Below are 6,315 nucleotides of genomic sequence, written 5' to 3' on the forward strand. Positions count from 1 at the left end.
GTCACCTAGTTAGTACATGGTGAAACTGAGATTTAAACCCAAGTGGTCAGCCTTACAGATGCTTCCTGAAAAAGCACAAGAGAGAAATATCAACCTCAGTCCAGGACTCAAAGATAACCACTATTTCAGGGCATAGTGGTGCACAGCTATAATCCCAGCAACTTGGGAGGCTGAAGCAGAAGGATTGTGAGTTTGAGGCCAGCCTCAGCAACTTAGTGAGACCCTGTCTCAAAATAAAAAATAAAAAGGACTGGAGATGTAGCTCAGTTGTAGAACATCCCTAGTTTCACTCCAAGTACAATAATAATAATAATAGTAATAGTAATAATAATAATAATAAAAGATAACTACTATTATTATGTGCTTCCAGACCTCTCTTCATACACATATATGTGATATGTGTATGAAGAATAGCAGAATAAAATCTAGAGTTGGTTGGGCTTGTGGGAACAGGGAACAAGTCACTTAATGTAATGTATCCAGATTTCTCCTTAAAAGGCTCTAACTCAGGAAACCTGCACTTGGTTGAGTCTTGGCACTCTCAGAAGCCCAGGTGTCTTGCTGGACATGGCATGCCAAACATATAGTACATACATAGTAAATTATCTCCATTGATGTTGCAGGAACAGGTACTGTTATCCATAGCCTCTGCTCCCATGTAGATATTTAAGAGGTATAGGCTCTTTCCTCTCTCCAAATGGTGCTCTTTCTGTGTTGGAGCCAAATAAAGAACTATCTGCCTTGGTGAGCCTAGAAAATGCAGTCATGGCTTGTCATCACTCTGGAGGGCAAAATTGATACTACTATTGCTGGCCCAGAACTGACATTGAAAGACCTTACTACATTTGTATTTGTCTTTCTCATGGCTGCTGATGAGAGAAACTTTGGGGACAGATAGTTACAGGCCAGGTGGTATAAGTGAGTTCTGGGGGATTTATGTGTGTGAGCTGGAGGAGTGGAGTTACTGCTTATCACCTCAAGTAATTCATTGGCACTTCTGGAGTTCACAAAAGTTCCTGTCATCTGGAGCAGCCTGGCTTCAGGGGACTGGAGAATCACCTACAGTCAATTAAGGGATTGATTTCAAAAGCAGTGACATTTCTGAGCAAGCAGTAAATAATTGTCACATCAAGGCAGGACATGACAATAGCTCACTAGGGATTGGCGAAACCTGTGCTTCCTTCCCACTTCCCTCTAACCAACACCTACCATGTGCCCCACCCTCTGACCACACACTTCCTTTGTGTGTGAGTGTCTGTGTGTGTGTGTGTGTGTGTGTGTGTGTGTGTGTGTGTGTGTGTGGTGTTGGGGATAAACCCAGGGCTTTTTGTATGTTAGGCAAGTGCCCTACCACTGAGCTACACCCTTGGCCCCCACACTTCCTCTTTAAAAGAAAAAAGATATTGCAAAATGATAAATTTTATGTTATGTATATTTAACTACAATTTTCTGAAAAGATCCCAAATCAGGTTAAATATTCTCTATTCCTACTCTTTATTTTATTTTTTTTTTCAGGTACCAGGGATTGAACCTAGAAGGGCTTAACCATTGAGCCACATCCCCAGCCCTTTTTAAATATTTTTTAGAGACAGGGTCTTGCTGAGTTGCTTAGGGCCTCACTAAGTTATTGAGGCTTGGTGTGAACTTACATTCCTCCTGCCTAGGCCTCCCAAGTTGCTGGGATTACAGGAGTTCACCACTGCTCCGTCGCTATCTCTATTCTTAAATATATATATTCCTCAGTTTTTTCCCCAAACACTATAATATATATTATTGTATTCAATCCCTTCAACTTATTTATAATGAGTAATTATTATTAGTTCTCTAAAACAGATTACTATTTTTTTCTTTTTGCCAACTTTTTGTTGAAGCATAACAATACATATAAGACAATGCATTAATTATAAATCACAAAAATATCTATAAATTTTCAGAAGGCAAGCACTTCCATGTAAGTAACACTTAAATGAAGAAGCAGAATACTCTGAAAGTCAAAAACACCCCCCAAAGCGCCCTTTTGACTGCTTCTGATCACTTATCTCTCAAGGGTAATCCCTATCCAGAGATTAACAGATAGGCTAATTTTTGAATTCAACATAAATGGAACCTTGAGAAGGTACTCTTTTCTATGCCTTCTTCCAATTAGGATTATGTTTATGATATTCATCAATGTTGTGTGTAATTATAAATGACTTATTCTCAGTGCAGTATATTACTTCATTATGTGAATTCTCCATGATTCATTTATCCATGCTGTTGCTTGTATATATTTTAATTATTTCTAGTTTTTAGCATTATAAACAGTGTTGTTATTATAAACATTCTTACATATGTCTTTATGTACATGAATATACATATTTCTAGAAATGTAATTGCTTATCATATTGAATGCATATATTCAGCTTTGATGGATATTGCCAGTTTTTCAAACTGGTTGTGCCAGTTTATACTCCTGTTAGTAATGTGTGAGAATGCCCCTTGCTCCACATTCTCAACAACAGTTAATGTTATCTGTCTTTTTCTTATAGACTCTCTGATAGGTGTATAGGATATATTATTGTGAATTTAATTTGCATTTTCTTGCTGACTGGTGAATTGAGGACCCTTTTATATAGTTCTTAATCATTTGGATATTCTGGAAATTAATTTTTTTATGTTTGAGGTAGTGCTATGGATTAAACCAGGTAGAGTGATGCATTCCTATAGTCCCAGCTCCTTGGAAGGCCAAGACAATAGAATCGTTTGAGCCAGGGTTCAAGACCAGCCCATGCAACATAGACCACCTTAAAAAAAAAAAAGTAATACATACTAATTGTTTTTCAGAAGTTCTTTCCCTATATGTGTCTGGGCTAGATTTGGCCAGAGGAGTATCTGCACAAGATTTGGAGGGCGGAAGTGAAGAAGTATATACTCAGAAAGTCGGTGTAGGTCAGGCATGTTGCAACTCATTCATAGTGTCTCAGATCAGCTGGCTGGCTCTCTTGTCACCAAAGGTCTATGGCTCCTTCGGCTCCCACCATATTTCCCCTTTAGCTTTTTCAGTTCCAGAGCCACCTATGTGTTTAGCTCTGTAACAAAGGAACAAGCAACTATTGATGCTCATCCACATCATCAAAATAAGAGGTTTTAGAGGCAGTGGGAGACTGCTGAAAGTTCTAGTTCATCCATGTGAGTATCTCCTTTTTCTTTCAGGTTTCCATTTGTCCTTGCTCTCCAGACTTCCTGACCGTGTGTTCTTCCTGACTTTAAGCCCAACACTTAAAAGCAGAAGCAAAAGTTCTACACAAACTGTTTAATCAGCTCCTGCAATGACATCAAATTTCTAGAATGAAACTTCTGTGCCTTTCCTAGTAGTTCTGCTTCTCTGATTAAACCCTGACTGATAACAAGCCATTAAGAAGAAAACCAGGGATTAGAGATGTAACTCAGTGACAGAGTGCTTGCCTAGCAAGGACCATGCCAGGGTTCCTGAAGGAGGGGAAGGAGAAAAAAAAAAATTCACCTATAATCCCACAACCACTGAGGACTACTATCCTATCAACATCATTTTTTTTTTTTTTTTTTTTTTTTTACTGAGGATTGAACTCAGGGGCACTTAACCAGTGAACCACATCCCCAGCCCTTTTTAATATTTTATTTAGAGATAGGGTCTCCCTGAGTTGCTGAGAGCCTCACAAAGTTGCTGAGTCTGGCTTTGAACTCGCGCTTCTCTTGCCTCAGCTTCCCAAACCACCGGGCTTACTAATAACATCTTAGCATGTATTCTTTCTGCCTGAGATACTTTAGTTGAAGAGCATGAGCCTCAGACAGGTTAAGTGACTGCTCAGGACCTAACTAGTTGGTGGCAGAGCTGGACCTCCAGAAGGCTGGTTTCATCCTTCCTAATCGAGTGTTGCTTCCACTACACCCCAGAATCCCTGAGCGGCCCTTCACTCCTCTGTCCTTTCTAGAAGGCCTTCTTGCTTGAGTCCTGGGTTTTGTGAAAACAGCTCTTCTACACAAGTTTTCCTGGGCTTTACAGCACCTGCTGTACAACTTCCCTATTTTGTTCTAACCAAATTGCAGGAGTTTCACCTTCCTGTTCCTCTTCAGAGAAGGAAAAAAATATATATTTTAAACTAGACTCATGCTGTGTCATCTACATCCGGAGCACTAACTGAAAAGTGGTGGCCACCAAAGGGCCAGAGCGAGCTCAAGGCCCTCCCCCCTCTCCACCAAACATTCCTCCCCAGACACCAGAGATGTTATAGTCCTTGATTTCAGCATTACTATCTTAAGCTTTCTCTTTTTTAAATATAACTCCCTCTGACAGAAAGAGCTTATGAATTCCTTAATTCTTCAGAAAGAATGATTCCCCAGATACAGTGGCAAGTGATATGTGTCATAAAGCTGTGGCAGAGAATAGAGGCAGGAATTGCCAGTGGGAGGAACAAATAATGACACACTTTGCCTACTCTTCAATATGACTGAGCCTCCTGGACACTGAAGGGTGTTTTGTTTTCATTTTGTTTTTGTCTGTTTTTTGCAGTATTGGGGATTGAACCCAGAGTCACTTTACTACTGAGCCACATTCCCAGTTTTGACAAAGGGTCTTGCTAAGTTACCCAGGCTAGCCTCGAACTTGTGATACTCCTGCCTCAGCCCCCAAGTCACTGGAATTACAGACATATGCCATTGCACCCAGCTGTAAAGACTGAATTTTACAAGAACAACAGTTAACAGGGCTTTTCTGCTCAAACCTGAGTCCTGGCCTGGGCTCTGCTCTTCACTTGGAGGAGGGAATATATTAGGAGGGCAGACTTGCTTCCCAGAAAACAGAACCAGTGAGGGACAACAGGAATGGACTGTAATTTAGAAACTTCTGACATGATAAAAGCTGGTGATAAACTCCCTCGCAGCATGTCAGTTCTTCCTGGCTGGTTTCTTGAAGAGGAACAAAAAGTGGATGTTGTGTTTGAGGTATATCGCTTTATTTTCTTTCCTCTTCCAACGGCTGCAGATGCTGGTGGCCCCTTTCCTGATCTGCTCCTGTCATTGCCCCCTGTGTGGAGGGGTCGGTTGCTTCACAGGTTAGTTTTGAGCTGGAGCCCCAGGCTGGCAGGGAGGCCACAGCTCAAAGCACAGGAGCACCCAGGGGTAACATTATCCTGCCAGAGCCAAACAAGGAACTGAGTGTTTAGAATAACTTCAAGAAAGTCGTGGGCGTTTCCTCTGTCAGAGAAACAAGAAACCACAGTGAGATAATGGATAGCTATATTCAGGTCACAGATTATCAACTGCCACTGCTGCTTCCTGTTCGGAATTCGATGAAACTTCTTTCTAGTCATTGGAGCCTCACAGATCCTGTGAGCATGATAGCATTGGAGCTTGGGGTTTCTGCCTGGGGATCTGACATAATGTGAAGGTGGGAACTGTTCTTTCAGGGTAAGGCTTCAGAGGCTAGTTCCTGGTGGAGAAATGGTAGGAAAAGGACCAACAGCAAGAATTACTTTTACTAAACTTTCAGTATTTTTCAGACTCTTGAGCTAAGAGATTTTTGTGCATTTATTTCACTTGTGTCTTATAACCACTCTATGAGAAAGGTATTATTATTATCCCCATTTTATATATGAGGAAAGGGGCTCAGAAATGACAAGTAAATTGAGTTGGGCACAGTGGAGTGAGCTTGTACTTGGGAGACTGAGATGGGAGTATCACATGGGCCCTGGGGTTTCAGTCCAGTAAGACCCTGTCAAAAGAAGGAAATAAGGAAAGAAAGGGAAAGGGAAAAGGAAAGGAAAAGAAAAGAAAGATTGATGAAGGCCGGGCATGGTGGAGGAGCATGCCTATAATCCCAGTGGCTCAGGAGACTGAGGCAGGAGGATCCCGAATTCAAAGCCAGCCTCAGCAATTTAGCGAGGCTCTGAGCAACTCAACAAGACCCTGTCTCTAAATAAAATACAAAAGGGTTGAGAATGTGGCTCAATGGTTGAGTGCTTTGGGTTCAATCCCCAGTATCAAATACAAACAGAAAAGATTGTTAATTGCCCAATAGTCATAGTGGTAGAACTAGGAACTAGAATGGGGACTTGCTTTTTCCTCCTCCCTCCCTCCTTCCATCCATCCCTCCCTTCCTTCATTCCTTTGTTTCTTTCCCTATCTCTGCTCCCTCTATCTCCTCTCACAATATTTTATTGGCCTATAACTTGCATGTTTAACATGTGTACAGCCATGTTGCTAGTATATAAATCAAGAATATTTCTGGGGCTGGGGATGTGGCTCAAGCGGTAAGCGCGCTCGCCTAGCATGCGTGCGGCCCGGGTTCGATCCTCAGCA

The sequence above is a fragment of the Ictidomys tridecemlineatus genome, chromosome 1 (genome assembly GCF_052094955.1).
Source record: "Ictidomys tridecemlineatus isolate mIctTri1 chromosome 1, mIctTri1.hap1, whole genome shotgun sequence".
Lineage (NCBI taxonomy): Eukaryota > Metazoa > Chordata > Mammalia > Rodentia > Sciuridae > Ictidomys > Ictidomys tridecemlineatus.